At 44.5% G+C, this 17,150-nt stretch overlaps 1 protein-coding gene across 2 annotated transcripts in view; it reads right to left on the bottom strand.

Annotated features, from left to right (window-relative positions):
- Nucleotides 1-15,191, bottom strand: part of BROX (BRO1 domain and CAAX motif containing) — a 190,059-nt gene extending 174,868 nt beyond the window's left edge. Inside the window, exon 1 of one of the 2 annotated variants that reach the window (XM_085612972.1) lies at nt 14,878-15,191. The gene's annotated coding sequence lies outside the window, so the exon portion shown is untranslated. The remainder of the gene's footprint in view (nt 1-14,877) is intronic. The other variant, XM_085612973.1, reaches the window with a different exon arrangement.
- Between the last annotated feature and the right edge of the window lie 1,959 nt (nt 15,192-17,150).

The following is a 17,150-nucleotide window of genomic DNA, read 5'->3' as shown; positions in this document are numbered from 1 at the left end:
AATTAGCAATTGGTTGGAAGCACAATGTAATGAGAGACAAACATTCTGGCATGAAGATATGATGAATGTAGTAGGTGACTACCCTTCGAATGTGAGAGAAACTTCTCGAACAGGAGAAATCCCGTACAAAAAAAAAAGAAAAAGCAGGAGAATGAAACAGGGACTGAAATTGAGGAGGAGAATGAATTTTTAGATGACTTATTTTGGTCAAGACCACCCCCTTACAACTTCGTTCAGGCCACAGGGCAGCCCTACCTGAGAACCCAGCAGGGAGGAGCAGAGACGGATCTCCTTGTAGATGCAAGTGCACTCCCAATATATGCAGATAAAAGTACTCCCCAAACATCAGCAGTCCAAAATGCTTCCCCCGATGCCAGTAGGTGTAGGCACACCCCAGATGTTAGCAACCATAAGCATTCCCCTGATTCAAGTAATTACGAGCATTCCGTATGTACCAGCAATTGAGGGCATCCCACAGACTCCAACAAGTGTAGGTGTTCACCCTGCACTAGGGCCACTGTAGAGAGAGTCTATGGAAGCATTTGGCACAAACTGAGGCTGTAGCATCTGAGTCAAGACCTCAGCCTAAAGAAAATGTCTCCTAAAAGATTAGAGTTGTGCAGTTGAAAGCCAAGCTGGAGGAGATTGTGAAGAGAAATCTTGCCTTTTTTCTAAAACACTGTAGTAAGATTGGATTTGTGTACATGAGCAAGGAAGCTGAAAGAATTGTACGAGGCGTATAAAAGAATGGAGGCTTTAATTTGCTGCAAAGAAGTTATGAAAAAACTTCATAATGATAGGGAGTGACAAAGACTTAAAGGCAAAGAGATTGAGAGGCTTAAAATGCATGTCGAGAAACTGGCAGATAATATCAGACAGTGGGGTAATTTAAGAAACTTCAGAGAACAACGGTCAAATAAGGGAAGGTCAAAAGTGAGAAAGAAGAAGGTGGAGAGGCAAGGTAAGAAAGGTGGAAGTACCGATGGTGCACAATCCAGAAAGAATACCTTGAGGGAGGTACAGTGAGGAGCATACATGCATATTCGGTGGACTCAAGCAGACCTTTTTCATTTCACAAAGTCTTCCAAAGTTGAGGAAGAACCCAGACAAATCCTTCACCCAGGTGCTTAGAATTGTGACTACCTCAAAGGTCTTGTGGAGGTTCAAGGCATGTTCTTTAAAGAGGCAGCTCCTAAGGATTTGTGGATAGAGTGTAAGAGAGTTGAAGATCTGAGTGCCAAGAATTTGAGAGGATTTGTCTTGACTTCTGTTCTTGGTATGTGCTCGGAAATTAGTGCTCAGATACAACAGAATGAGATTTGTTTACCAAGTCCCTCAATGAGATCCTTCAGTATGCAAAATACTGCAGTGATACTCAAGATGCCAAACAGAGAAAACTGAAGGAAAGGTACATGATAGCCCAAAGATGGCACAGAATAGAGGTCTGAAAGGTTCAGTGATGATGGATTCAGGTCTCAATCCTGCACTTGGTGTGACTGCATAGATGCAAGGAGTAGCTATTCCATATGCGCAAGAAGACAATGTAGTCCCGCAGGGGAGAGGCAGAGAAAATGTTGGTACAAATATAAGTGAAGTGCTTTGAAGAATGTCGCCTCTTGCCATGTCTGCAAGAAGGACGGTAACTGGAATAAAGAATGCACATTAAATCCTGACAGAGTGAAATTTAATGCTCAAATATCTAATGTCATGCTACAACATGGGTCAATACAATAATAAGTTCCAATACCAATTCTAGAGGTAGACCAGAGCATCCCATATGTAGAAGGTGAGGTGAATGGCCATCCCATATCATTCTTGGTCGATACAGGAGCTAACCACTCAACCGTTGAGGTCCCAAGTCTGTCCCTTTGGGAAAAAGAGATAAAGTTGTAGGCATCACAAATAGCATTGTACTGTACAAACATCATCTCAGCCCCAGTGGTGGAAATAGGTTTGATCAGAGACCATCACTAATTTGTGATGGGTAAACCTACTGGGAAGGGATGTGCTCTGTAAATGTAATTGTGTGAATTACTGCATGCCGTGGGACTCCGGCAGCTGATGCAGAATTCAAAATAAAATCCCGACAATCAGTAGTCACGCTGTACCCTCTCCTCACAAAGGAGGATTTACCCCCTTGATTTAAAAGAGATGGTGAAGAAAGAAGTATTGGATTTCACATGAAAGGAAATTGGGCTAATAATGCAAAACCCTTGAAAATCACATTAAGGCAAGATGCAGTCTTTCCACAGATGCCCCAATACAACTCTCGACATACACAGTAGCTGGTATAACGCCTATAATTGAAGCCATGTTAGAACAGGGCGTTCTAAAGGAAATCATTGGAAGTCGATGTAACTCTCAGATAATGACAGTTCAGAAACCAAACAGAAAAAAATTGAGAATATTGCAAGACCTTAGAAAAATAAACCAAACTGTTGTTCCACGCCGTCCAGTGGTAGCGAATTCTGTACTTATCTTTTTCCAAATCGTCCAGCTGCTGAGTAGTTTATGGTCATCGATTTGTGTCAAGTACTCGCTTCCATTCCTTTACATCAGGAGAGCCAATACTTCCAAGATAAAACCCTTGTGAGTTGTCCGGCTTCCCAGGGGGAAACATCCTTTACCACGCAACCATTACAACGCAGTATGGTTACATCGTGGTTTTGACAACGCAAGTCGTTACACAGACTTGCACTGGAGGGCGCTCTAGACTAAGGAATAGTGTGAATTACTATTCCAACACCTTCCCTACTGTACGTAGACTGGAGTTGGAATAGTAATTCACACTATTCCTAAATGCAGCACCCTCCAATGCAAGTCGATGTAACGACTTGCGTTGTCAAGACCGCGATGTAACATACCGCGTTGTGATGGTACGCGTTGTATCATCATACATTCCTTCCCAGGTGTACACAGTAAGCCCCTTATTCTTTAACCAGATGCTGAAGAAAAATCTAGAGCCCTTACAGTTTCCTTGTAGTTCAACATTGGTGCAGTGTATTGCTGACCTGATCACTGCATCTGTCACCAAAGAAGCCTGCAGGCAGGACACAATTGCCCTGCTCAACCATCTTGCAGAGGAAAGCACAAGGGTTCCCCAACAATTTGCAGTACTGTCAGAAGGAAGTCCGTTATCAAGGGCACCAAATTGGAAAGGAGCGAGGAGAGTGTCCCAAGAATACATTTTTGGGCAATTGCCTTAATAACCTCTGTAGGTAGCTTGTTGTTGGTCCAGTATTCTTTAAATGGATATGGATGTCCCATTCATTCTATTGTAGTGTGTTTTTCAATTTGTTTTATCATCAGGAAGCCATCAAGCTAAGCTGTTCTATAACGAATTACCTTTAGAGAAGGTAACTATCACAAGGTCTTCAAACATATACATCTGGATAACTAAACAAATTTTTTGAATCTCTAAAAACGTATGGAAGGGTTATCTACAACTTAATATGACTAAAATAAGTGCAAATGAACTTTCATGTAAAATTAACCATGCTAAAAGTATTTTTTTATAGATGAACCTAACAAGATTTAGGGTCCGATTCCGATCTCGGGCATAAGGGCTCCGAATCGTATTTGGTTTTACCTAAACCGATCCAGAGCCCTTGTTATCGACCGACTTGTTTCCAATTCCGAACCACCAAGTACGATGCTTGGAAACCCTTAGCGCAGACCGAATCGGTTCCGGAAGGCATACGGAGAGATGGAGCCCTCCGGAGCCGAATTGTACAGCTCTATGGAGTAGGTTTTCCAAGCGAGCAAGTACGATCAACGATTCGGACAGCCTTTACGATTAGTTTTGCCCGGATCAAAAAGGCTGCTGGAATCGGTCTTTGAGGGCCCATAGCAGGCCCCCTTCACCCGGGGCCCTCCGAATCATGCCCGTGGGGGTACCCATGGGTCCCCCCTTTTAGACCATGCACAGTGTGGCAGGCACCAAGGGGTGCCCGCCACAGGGTGCACGATGATCCCCAACAACCCCTTTTGTCAATAGGAGCCTGTGTACGCGTTCAGTACACAGGCTCCCATTGAAGTCAATGGGAGTCCGAACGAATCATATCCGGATGCATTCAAATGCATCATACGTGTTCGGTTCGACTCCCCTCACACGAGTCATATGGAAATCATTGCGGACATGAATCGTTCGGTTAGCGTTCCGAACGAGATCGGAATCGGCCCTAAGGAAGGAGAGGAAAAATTAAAATGAAGGAACAAAAAGGTAAGTCAAAGCAGGTGCAGGAGGAAGCTGAAAAGACAGAAATACTTCCAAGGTTAAACTTGATTGGGCAAAGAGAGTAAAACGTGAAAGGGAGAGTTGTGAAAGGGATAGAATGAGACTGCAGAAATAGTGGGTTGGAGAACTGTGACCAGAGATATTTGGGAAGGAATCAAGTGCTAACAGGACAAGACGCTAGTATAGAGGACTATGTTATTTTTGTGGGAAATCTGCATATTTTCAGTTACCACATCTTTGGGTAGGTGGTTGCTAACTAGCCCAAACATATACATGACTTGAGTAGAGGGAGAGCTACTATTTTAAGGAGAAGTAGGCGTAGCTTTACAGAGGTGCTGACAAATATTTTTGGTGCTTCAATACATTCTGTTGGAATAGCCTTGAGTGATGTGAAGATTAGAAAATGGACTACCTTAGTGGATAACTTGCTACTAACACTGCAGGAGCACTAACAGCCATTAACAAAGAATTAGTTCTGTGACAATGCAAAATCGCCTCGCTTTTAGACATGCTAGTCGCAAAAGGAGGTGGAGTCTGTTGAATGCTTCTTTTACAGCAATGTTGTGCGTTTATAACGAAAGTAAATAACTAGATGATCAATTTTGTGATTAAGGTAACAAATATTACTCAAGAAGTCAAAGAGTTAGCGGAGACTGGTGCATGAAAGGGAATAACTTATCTGGCTAGTTCAATTGGAACAGGGTTTGTAAAGATAAGATAGAGGTTTGGAAATGTAGGAGCAGTCATCCTCCAGCTGATCCTTACCCCTTAATTGGAGTAGTGCATGTTCTTTTCTTTATTAAAGGTTTTGGATATATTTCATCAAGGGGTGAGACAAATTGAGGGGAAAAGAAGCTGTCAACAACCAGCGGAGAAAAGGAGCAACATCACAATACAGGAACTCCAAAGTCAAGTTTATGAAGAAATGAAAGGACTAAAAGAATCCGGATGCAAAAATCCAAAGCTGATGACTTATGTTTTGTGAAATGTGTTTAGAAGGGCGGGTTGGGATGATTCTAGTGATTCATTAGGGGGGTTGTGAACGTTGCGTTTTTGAAAATAAATCTGTTGCACTAATAAAAAAAATAAAACTCAATCTAACTTATCAGTTGTAGCCTCATACTCCTTTTTTAGGTCTCGCCTGGCGTTAGCAGCGCATGCGTTGCTCTCGCTATGCGAGGGCTTCTTGAAATCAATACGGATTCCAAAGCTTTCAGAAGCCCCGCCCATCTTTTTCATTTGCTGGCATCACGCTGGCGTCATCCTCCATGGTAAACGTTGGCTCATGATTGAAAAGGAAGCTTCTTAGTCCCTCCTGGTTACCGCCTTGTCCACTTTTGACCACGCCCACCGGTACTGGATCTTTTACTCCGCGGCGTGACACACTGTCTTCTAATTGCTCGGTGAGCACTTTCTTTTTTCATTCCCACAGTGGCGTGGCGTGGCGATAGCTTTTTAGGACCGTGCTTGTGTTGTTTATTCAAACATAGTGGCGTCGCGATAGCTTTTTAGGACCGCGCTTGTGTTGTTTATTCAAACGTAGTGGCGTCGCGATAGCTTTTTAGGACTGCGCTTGTGTTAAAATGTTTATTCAAAACGTAATAGAGATTGAAGCCAAGTAAGGGGTGGAATCTTCCTCTGGGGCACGAGCGGCACATTTACAAGACCGCGACAGGCGCAGGACACTCTGCCCAACATACCTCTCGCATCTCCTATCACCCCAACGACCTCCGCCAGCTACAAGTCCCCAAGCACTGTCCTGCTACATTTGACCCAACGTCTATATTAGGCCCAGTCAGTTGCAAATTCTGCCAATGGTCCACTGAACTCTACTCTGCTGCCCCTGCGGCCTATACTCCACTGGCCCCTTTACCTCTTTTTAAAGGTGGTCTTATCAACGCACGCTCTATGTGCAGGCACAACCAAGATTTACACGATCTGATCTTGGAGTCCGACTTCGATTGCCTCATGATTACCGAGACATGGCTAACAACAGACAGCAACCCTGATATTGCTGTTGCTCTCCCCCCGGGCTACTCCCTTTTCAGGGCTGACAGAGCCAAGGGCCGAGGCGGAGGTGTGGCAATCATCATTAAAGACTCCTTTCCTTGTCACACTTTCAGCCTAGAGCCTCTAAAAAAGACCGAAGGACTAGGTTTCTCTATTAAACTGAGTGAGCACACCTCATTCTCAGGTGGACTTATTTATCGCCCACCTGGGAACGCATCTGAGTTTCTTGACTCACTGTACGACTCTTTAGGCCTACTCTCACTTAGATACCCTTTCTTCACCCTCCTCGGCGACTTTAACCTCCATTTAGAATCGAAAACAGACACTCATACCATTAACTTCACACAAACTCTCGAGATGTTCAACTTTAGGCAACTCGTTTCCTCACCCACCCATTCCCTTGGTCATACCCTCGATGGTGTCTGCACAAATTCCCCCCTTCTGATCACCCTACCCCCCTTACCTCAGATCTGGTCTGACCACTTCCTGATCCCATTTCACATTCCAAGAGAAAACTTATCCAGGCGCAACAAAACTGTTTCAAACCTCGACAATTACATTAATTGGAAAAAGATCCAGGACAACATCACCCTCAATCCTACAATGCAAACTCAAGCCCCCATCCTTTCCGGCAACGTCGAGACTGACGTTGATCTTTTTCACAACTGGATCACCCAAGAAATCAAATCCAGAATCCCGCCCTCGCGCCCCCGCACCTCCCGAGGCAAAACCAAAATCAATGCCCCCTGGTTCACTCCAGATCTTACAAATGCGCATCTGCTATGCAAAAAGGCAGAAAGAAAATGGCGGACGACCTATGAAGTCACTAACCGCACCTCCTACATCGCGATTAGGAAAAACTACCTTTCAAAAATCAAACTTGCTAAAATAAGCTATTACGTCAATGCTATAAACAATGCAGGCCAAAAACAGAAGGCCCTGTTCACGATTGTCAAATCATTTACGCATCCTAAAGCACTCCAGCCTGAAATCCCCCCTTCCCAGAAGCTCTGTGATCAAATCTCTGACTATTTCGAGGAAAAAATTACCTCTATCCAAAGCACTTTCCCTCCCCCCACCATCTCTACAGCGCCCCCTTCATTGGCCCCCCCAGACTGCACGCTCAGTTGCTTTCCATCTATCACTCTGGAACAGTCGAAAAAAGCGATCCTGGCCTGCAGATCTGGCGCCCCCTCAGACCCCTGCCCCCCCAAGATTCTTCACCAATTAATTGATGAGGTTAACCCTATCATTAACCACTTGATCAACTCCTCGCTCAGGTCAGGGACTGTACCCAGCCACTGGAAAAAGGGCATCGTTAAGCCCCTTATGAAGAAGGCCAACAAACCCCCGACGGAACTTACCAATCTCCGCCCTATTTCGTTGCTCCCGGCTTTGGGAAAAATTACGGAACACCTGGTACACTGCGAGCTAAAACGCTATCTGGATGATCACAACCTTCTTCACCCTCAACAATCAGGTTTCCGCTCGAAACACTCGACAGAAACTGCCCTCATCGAACTCTCGGACACCATAAAAACTCTACAAGACCAGAGAAAAAATTCCATTCTAATCCTACTCGACCTCACTGCGGCGTTTGACACCGTCTCCCACACCATCCTCATCGGTAGACTCAGGGACATTGGTATCTCCGACTCCGCCCTTTCCTGGATTACGTCTTTCCTGTCCGACCGTTCCCAATCCATCACTCTTGGTCCTTTCCACTCCAAAGACAAACTCGTCCTTTCAGGTGTCCCACAGGGATCTATCCTAAGCCCTCTCCTCTTTAATATATATCTCATTCCTCTCCTTAATCTGATAGAATCATTCGGCATACCTGTTACCTCGTATGCCGATGATACACAACTCATTGTACCCCTGGACAAGCTATCTACCAAAGCTGAACTCAACCTGAAACTCTGCTTGACCGAAGTATTCTCCTGGATGACAAATAACCACTTGAAATGTAATTCAAGTAAAACGGAGATCCTCCCGATCGGCACCAATAATACCTTCTGTCCAGCACTTTGGTGGCCTGACGACTCTGCTGCTCCCCCCCAGACAGTGTCGTCAGCTAGGAATCTCGGTGTAATCTTTGACTCCGAACTTTCCTTCGATCAGCATGCCAGAACCGTCGCTGGCAAATGCTTTGGAACTATTAGATCCCTGAGGAAATTTTTCGCTCTTCTCCCCATCGATGCCAGAAAGACGGTGACAGTCGCACTCATAATCTCGCGACTGGATTACTGCAACGGCTTGCTCGCAGGAGCTAAGAAGAGCACCATCCTTAAACTGCAGAGCGTACTTCACACAGCCGCCCGTCTAGTCCTAGGTCTCCCCCGCAGGTCCTCTATTTCTGCAGCTCTCCGTTCGCTTCATTGGCTCCCCCTCCACAAAAGGATTCTGTTCAAAATCCTGATCTTGGCTTTTCGTGCATACAATAAAACAGGCCCCAAATACCTCACAAGACGTTTTCCCCACTATTTGCCCAGCCGTCACCTTCGTTCAAGCAATGACAATCTTATCATTCTTCCTAAATACAACCTGAAAACGAAAGGCGCAAAAACCCTCAGCTTCCTTGCTACCAAAGCTTGGAACAAACTACCCAAAACCCTCAGACATCAAACCCAGGAAAAACCCTTCAGAAAGCTCCTGAAAACATGGATTTTCAAACTCCCGGATGAACACTCTAAGGCTTCCATCTAACTTCCTCCTATCTAAACCCCTCCTGGACCAGCTTTCTCTCATTCACTAGCGCCAAGATGCTCCCTTCGGAGCGAACGTCGCGCTCTATAAATACCCCACAAATATCAAATATCAAATATCAAATTTACAGATTACAGCCATTCTAACCACTTCCGTGGGAGGGGCGTGGGGGGATGAGTGTGTGGTGCATTAAACAACCGAGAGGCGCACACATCCCTGGGCGCAGCGGAGGGCAGCTCGCCCTGGAGGCATGGCTGAGGTCTCTGCCGAAGAAAGCTTGTGCTAAGCCTGAGGGCATTGTAGAGAAAAGCTCGCTCTGTGGAGCGCTTGCACCCGGGCACGCACAGCTGAGGGCAGTGTTGAGGGAAACACAGTAAGAGAACTGGAGCGGAAAGCTCTCACTGTTGTAGCAAGGCCACACAAACCAGTTCTAAGTCAGAGAGGAACTCAAACCACCAGGCACTGCCGAGATAAGCTTACTCTGAGGAGTCAGACAACTCCCGAGAGAAGTTTACATGCTGCGCAGTGATGAGGGAAGCTCGCACTGAGAACACTGCTCGACGAAGCTTAGACTTGGAGTGCTATTTGAAGAAGCTCAGATCGAGAGCTTTGCTCAGAGGATCTCACACTGAGGGAAGTTTACTCTGAGCTCATTGCCGAGGGAGGCTGGCACTCAGGACATTCCTGAGAGAAGCTCCGGCTGAGAGCGCGTCTGGTGAAAGCGCACACTGAGCACCCTGCTGGGAGATGCTCAAGGTGAAGGCACGCTCGAGAGAGGCTCATACTACCCATGTACTTGCTGAGGGAAGCTTGTATGTAGAGGAAGCTCAAATTCAGCACACTGCTGAAGGAAGCTTACAATGAGACCGCTGCTGAGGGAAGCACACACTACCTAAGCACTGCTCAAGGAAGCTTGCATGGAGAGTACTGCTGAGGGACGTCGAATCTGAGCACACTGCTGGAAGAAGCTCAGACTGAGGTGTTGCTGGTGGGAGCTCGCACTGAGGGAAGCTCACACTGAGGGGAGTGCACCCAAGGGCTCTTGCTCGCTCAAAGGGCACTGCTGAAGATATCTCTCACTGAGGGAATTGCTGAGATAAGCATATATTGAGGTCACTGCTGAAGGGATCCTGCTCTGATGGCAGCGAATACTGAGGGCACTGCTAGATCAAGCTCACCCAGGCTGGGTTGTATAAGGGGGGGCACTAGGTAAGGTGTGTTTGGAGGGGAAACTGGGCAGGTACACAGTAGCGTAGCAAGGGTGCCACAGGCCCGATGCAAGCCCGGGTAGCATGCTGTTAAGGTGTTAGTTAAAGCAATTTTCAGATTTCAATGGGCAACAGCAGGGCACCGAGCATCAGTGCTACTACACCTGCTACACCAATGGTAGCCACGTCCCTGCGAATACACGTCATTCTGTGGGTGGGGAATCAAAGGCCCGCGTAGCTCTATGGCTGAGACACTGCCCAAATTGTGTTATTTTTGGAACAAGGCATCATTTCTTGAAGTGAGGGAACACATCGGGTGGTGAGGAAGTGCGCAGTGTGGCACAATTGTGCTGTTTATTCAGCACTTAATGGCTAGAGCTGCTGACTTTGAAGCAGGGGAACAAGGGTCGAGTCTGGCCGGAGGCTCAAGCATCCTGTGATTCAGGGCAACTCACTTAATCTCCCCATGCCTAAAAAAAAAATGTGTCCGTGTGTAATGTAACTGGTACTCAGGTAAAGTGCTCTGATACCTTTGGGTCGAGTTCACACTTTATAAAACTGCAAAAAAAAAAAATACATAACTAAAACAATCTGTGTTGCACCGCAGCGTTTTTGGACTATTGTTGCCCTTTTCCACATGGTTTTGGTATTTTCGTTGACTGGTGTGGTTTCAGCTCCCGGTTTTATTCTATGTACTGTTTGATAATGTTTTGTAAAATATGGCCTGTCTCTTCACCAAGAATCTCTGAAGTCCATCATGGATGTGTGCGCCAAATGAGTTAGCGGTTCATGTAGTTCGCCTGGGATAAAAGGTTGTCCATTCCTCATTCCTGATAGGAGTACTCTGCCTGTGAGGGCATTCACCAGTCGAATCTACAGCTTCAGTGTTGTGCGCGTGTGCTATGTTTAATGTAAGTTGCCTTGAAGGTTTTTAAGGTGGAAGTCTGTGTGGTCAGGAGGAGGAAGTGCTGTTGATGCTGGAATACTTTGCCAGCCACGTGGCTTTGATGTTGTGCAGTGCACACTGTACACGCAAGTGTTAGGAGGTCTATCTATTATGTTCTGTTGGAAAGGATTGAATAATATGTTTTGAATTTCCAGCACACACATTTTGACGGTAGGCACTCACACCTGTCTTTAGATCTTCAAGAAGGGCAGTTTTGCAAATTTAGCCAATCAAAAGCTCGCGAACGGAAGGGGGAGATTTAATACCCACTACTCTTGGCGGCGGATCTACCTACCTTGGAATCCTTCCAACACAGTAGCCATCTTGCTTTGGATGTGATGGTTTGATGAATAAACGACACACATCGTTCTGACTTTAATAGTTCACTGCTTTTACGTCACTTAGCGCCAGAAAGCCCCTTTAGCAGTCCAGAGCTCTTGAAATAAAATAAAGTAATATGCCTTGGTGGATGGCAGGGGCAGTTGAGAGTTCATTATTAGCTGATTTTGTGGTATATCCAGTGTTGGACGTTTGTGAGAAAGAAAAACAAGCATTGGCATAGCCAATAGGTCTCGCCTTTGGGACCTTATAAGTGTTTAGCCATGCAACAGTTGATATTGTTGCACCAAGGATATTGTGCTGCATACCTAAATACTTACAAGGTCCCAAAGGCGAGACCTATTGGCTATGCCAATGCTTGTTTTCGCTTGCTGCCTGTTTAATATCAAGTGGACAAACTTGCGTTTTCATGTCTCAGTAAGATGCTATTTGAATGTATTTTCACAGACAATGCAACAACCTTCCCAAGAATGTTAAAATGTTGTTTCAGCAGAAATGTGCATGTTTAAGGTTTCGGCTAGCTGTATTAGCAGAATCACACAAAATGTACCAAACTTTGTTCTAGTACAGGTGGCGTCTGTGGAAAGCTCCATGTTGTAGAATAACGAGAGACTTTCAAAATATATTTTAATGCAACTGTTTCACTCTATTTAATTCAGATTGGTTTATTCTGTGGGAACCATGTACAACTGTAGGACAACCCTTGTTCAGAATCCTGTAAAAGTATGCTGTTTTTTAGTCTCTTTTTACTGACCCTTCGGTGGGGAATACATTCCGGATTGCTCTTCCATTATATTCTCTGCATTTTTGCTGAACTGAACATTACTGAGTTCTTGTTTGATCCTGTATTCTAACTGACATTTGAAATCTGATGTTTTAATTGTTTTGACCATAATACGGGAGTTCTGTAGGATTTACAATCTGAAAATAAACCATTGAGGTCTAAACCTTCCCTTGTCTGTCATTCTTGTAGGGCCAAATGGGTTCTATGTGTCCCAACTGTGAGTGTCATTTAGAGTGCTTTACAGAGAAAGAGGTCCAGCAAGGAGCACCACAATCTGATAAGCGATGAACACCACTCCTGGTCCATCAGTCGCGCAAGAGAATGGGAGGGAGCGCGACGTCAGCAGCATCTATTTATCCATGTGCACATGCACACCCTGCGACTAGCTTCACCTACAAGAGCGTGAATTCCCTTGGGAGGAGCCGGAATGCAGATACAGTCATACAATATATTATGGCCACAAAAGTGCGGCTTTGCATGCGGACCTTGATGCTTTTTCACCTTAACATTCAAAAGTGTGCACCGAAGAGTCTAGATCACAAGTGAATGTGCGACCTACTTGACAGCACGTGTTAGACATTTATTGATGGATAACTGATTTTACACATTACAATGTGTGAGCTGCTGTGCGTAGCAGAACACAGGCCTTAGAACAAGTAGCAACAGTAAAGTGCTCTTATCTTTTTAGAACAGGTTATGTATCCTTACATAAAATTCTTCGTGCACAATGATCAATATCCGTTAACATCAGCACAGCTTTGCCAAAGTGGCACAGTGTAGCATATGGGCTCCCACACATCACTTCTGATGGTAGATGGTTTAACATTGTAACCACTACAGGTTTAATCCCTTTTGCGCATGCAGTATCCTTTGTTGAAGCCCATATCCTTTATTACATCCTTGTACCAGCTACCTGCTCAATATTAAATGAAGCAGGAAGGATGTGTGGGTTAAACAGGGCTGCGCTGTTCACCAGATTGTGAAATCATAACTCCGTACACCAAGTGCTGTAAAGCCAGTTTTAATTAAGTCCTGGACACAGATGCTACTGTTTCTCTGCCACACCTCCAACTGAATGTTTGAAAACCTACTCCTTCAGCTACAGTACTTGGAACCCCCACATCAGAACTACACCAGGGCACAAGTCCTAAAAAAAGAAGTGGGGGGACTAACCTAGTTAGGCAGTATGCAAGTGCCATCACGGCGCACGACATCACAGCGCACGACATCACAGCGCGCGACATCACTGCGTGCGACATCACAGCGTGCGACATCACTGCACTGCATGACATCACGGCGCATATCATCACACATGGCATCACAGGAATTGACAGTGGCATCACAAGCTACGACTTTACAGGAAGTGGCATCACAAGAAGTGACATCAGAACTAAAGCCATCACATATATGTTTAGCAGGTCTATCGTGTACGTTTGAGCGCATTGCGGGGATAACAGCACAGTGAGCTATGGAACATGATATGTAACTTCTACACCTTGCAATTCCCCAGTTTACAATAGTAGTACTTAAATTATTTCATGCCTCTTCAGGCCCCCGTCGTGGCAGAACGCACCATCTCGGTAACATCGAGAGGCCGTGGTCTGGAACTGGTTCGGACTGTTGCGGCGCAATAAGCCAGACGAATAATGCTTACCTGAACATCCAGGATCCTACCAAGGAAATGAACTGCTTTTATTAAACAAGTGAGTCGGAACCTACTTAAGGAAAAAAAAATTGTGTTGCTCCTTGGGACTACTAAACACAACATGCTTTATGTTTGAGTCACTAATGACAGTGCAGCCCACTCAGGGCAAATCATCCAATGAGGAGAGAGCATGATTTAAATAAATGACACAGGAGCGCCCCTTACTCATTTGTTGAGCTGCCTCTGAGGAAGAGACCTTGTGTCTTGAAACGTGTCAGGCAAACAATTGATAATACCTGCATGCAAAGGTGAACTGTCAGAGAAACACGGATGGGGGGCTTATTGCCGAGTGAGTTCTGCGCAGCTACAGGGCATTTGTTTATATATATATATATATATATATATATATATATATATATATATATATATGTACGTAAATCGCCTTTTGTCTCTGCCTCACTCAGGTAGAAAAGGACGGAGAGCGGACCCAGAGGTTAGTGCCAATCAAATTAACTTTATTTTAATGTTCGTCAAGCCTGTCCGCCATAACGCGTTTCGACCCCCACTCGGGCCTTGATCACATGACGCGTATATATGTATATATATATCAAACAGGATAGGTAAGAAGCTTTGGGCATGTGACTGCGACACTAAATTAAAACTTGGTCGTAAATTTATCAAAGTTGGCAATTTTCATGAGTTTAACTTCGACTTAAAGTCACTGTGTTGCAAAACACATTACATCGTCAATGTAACACCAAATTCTGCATATATTCATATGGCATTCGTAAAGCAGTGATGTTTTGAGAATCTGGCTGATGTAAAGAAACCACATAGTTATATATCGATATTCATATAAATAATAAATACCCATTAACATTCCTTGGTCGAAACGTACATAAGGAATATTACTGACAAGGAGGTGCTAAGAAGGGAAATAAAGAAACATTCAGGAAACGACTCCCTTCGCTTTGGAAACCAAATCTTCATCATTTAACTCACCAGAGTGCGAATATCCTCTTCCTTTGACTGTGCCTTGAGAAGAGACTGCAGGCTAGTCTTCGGATCTCACTGATTTATTATATCCCGTGATGTTTAGGAGCAGTGGTGTTGGGAAAGTTGCACTTCCTGGATCTGGAGGTTCCTGTGAGAGCTAGCGTGACGTCACACAGTGGGCTTGGTCGCACCACCTACACCTACGACAGGTTACCGCCCACACCTGGGCTTTAACCGCATTCCAAAGGAACCCTGCTACGGAGGCCCAAACTGTTTCCCAAACTAGCACTTTCCCATTGTTAACAGCAAAACAGAAGAAGGACAGAAGAATCCAAGCTACCTGTATATCCGCGTCTTTTCTGGATGACAATACAGTGGCCATCTTGGAATGGTGCTCTCTCAGAATGGCAAGTATTTGTCTGTACTTGAAAACTCTATTAAAAGGTGTATCATCGCATGACAACATTTTTAACATACATTGCCACCACACAATATTTCTTTCTAAACAACAAATACTTATGAATATTATCTTGATTCTGGTTTGCACGTACATCGTAGAGCGTTGTGCGTTCTTATTATTTGCAACATGACGTGGAAGTGCCATAGCTGCCAAGTTTTCAGATTGCTTATGTGTGACATTTCTATGGTTTCAGTGCGCTTATGAGTGTCATTCAAATACAAATGTGTGACACTTAGAGTGATACTTTCTTGCGAGTAAAACTAAGCAATAAAGTGCATGGAATGTGAAAAATATCAGAAATCACACCCTTAGAGCAATGAGAACTTCTAAAAATATATTGAAACAGCTGCAAAACTCCTAAATGGAAAGTTAAGTCTTGCTTTTTATTGAACACTAAATGTCTGCACGGTTTGTGGCAGCCTGTCTTTATTGTGTGAAATACAGTTTTAAACAATGTGAGTAGTCACAGTGCTTTTAGTCACATGCTGTGAGCTTGTAGCACTATAATACAGAAGTGACTATTGCCCAGTACACCAACCAAGACTCAATTTTGCTTCACTCTGGTTACACATAGCTGCCAAGGTTTCAGATTATGTGTGACATTTTCATAATTTCAGTGTAATTAACAGTGACATTTTAACGACTATGCGTGCCCCACTATCGCAAGCAAAATCAAGCAATGAAGTCGAGGGAAAGATATATATATATATGCATATATGTATATATATATATATAATTTATATATATAAATATATAATATATATATACACAAGCACACACATATATATATATTTTAGCAAATGCGCCCTTTCACTTCCTTTCAGGCAAAAAAGAGAACACAAACTCCTCTTGTCTTTGTGCGATTTCTTTTATTGTTCCTCACAATTCCTTGCCATAACGCGTTTCGGTCACTGTGTGACCTTGATCACATACTGATATATGTCCATACTTTCTTCCTGCTATCCTCGACGCAGTGAAAGAAACAAGCGGCACCACAAGGCCTTTCCCAAGGTACCTTACTTCTTTCTGCTACCCAGGTTACACAAAGGTATTGTTCCTCCTCCAGGACGCCCCATTGTGTCGGAGATTGGGTCTCTACTTGAACCCCTGAGCCAGGTCAGCGATTTCTTCCTGCGCCCCCTGGTCCAGACGACACTTTCCTATCTTAAGGACACAAGAGATGTCCTTAATCTGATTACCGTAATAAACACTGACAACATTGAGGAAATCAATCTCTTGATAACATTGGATGTGGAAGCATTGTACACAAACATTGCTCAGGACGCCACCATCTCAGTGTTGCAGAACCTACTACAGACATCAGAGATCCCCACCAATACACCTGTGGAGTTCTCATTGGAATGCATAACTCTCGCTCTGAAAAACAACTACTTCATGTACCAAACCAACCTTTGTCATCAAATACAAGGTTGCGCCGAGCCGCACAGGATTATACATGGCACACTTTGAATCCCAACACATCTTAACTGACTCTAACCCCTTCCAGGAAAAAATCCTAACATGGAAATGGTACATCGACAACATCATCATCTTCTGGGAGGGCACTGAAGAAAGCTACCTGAAATTTAACGACTGGATTAACAACTTGAATCCTTACTTACATTTTACAAAATCGCAGTCCAGGAAGGAACTCCCATTTCTAGACCTTATGATCTCCCTGGAACAAGGACACCTGCACACCAGAACATACAAAAAGGAAACTGACTGCAACAGTCTTCTCCCTTTTGACAGTCATCACCCCAAGGCCCTATGGGAGAACCTCCCATATGGCCTGTTTCTAAGAATCCGGAGAAACTGC

The sequence above is a fragment of the Triturus cristatus genome, chromosome 6 (genome assembly GCF_964204655.1).
Source record: "Triturus cristatus chromosome 6, aTriCri1.1, whole genome shotgun sequence".
Lineage (NCBI taxonomy): Eukaryota > Metazoa > Chordata > Amphibia > Caudata > Salamandridae > Triturus > Triturus cristatus.
Note: the sequence above shows the minus strand (reverse complement) of the source record. Positions and strands in the feature narration are given on the sequence as shown.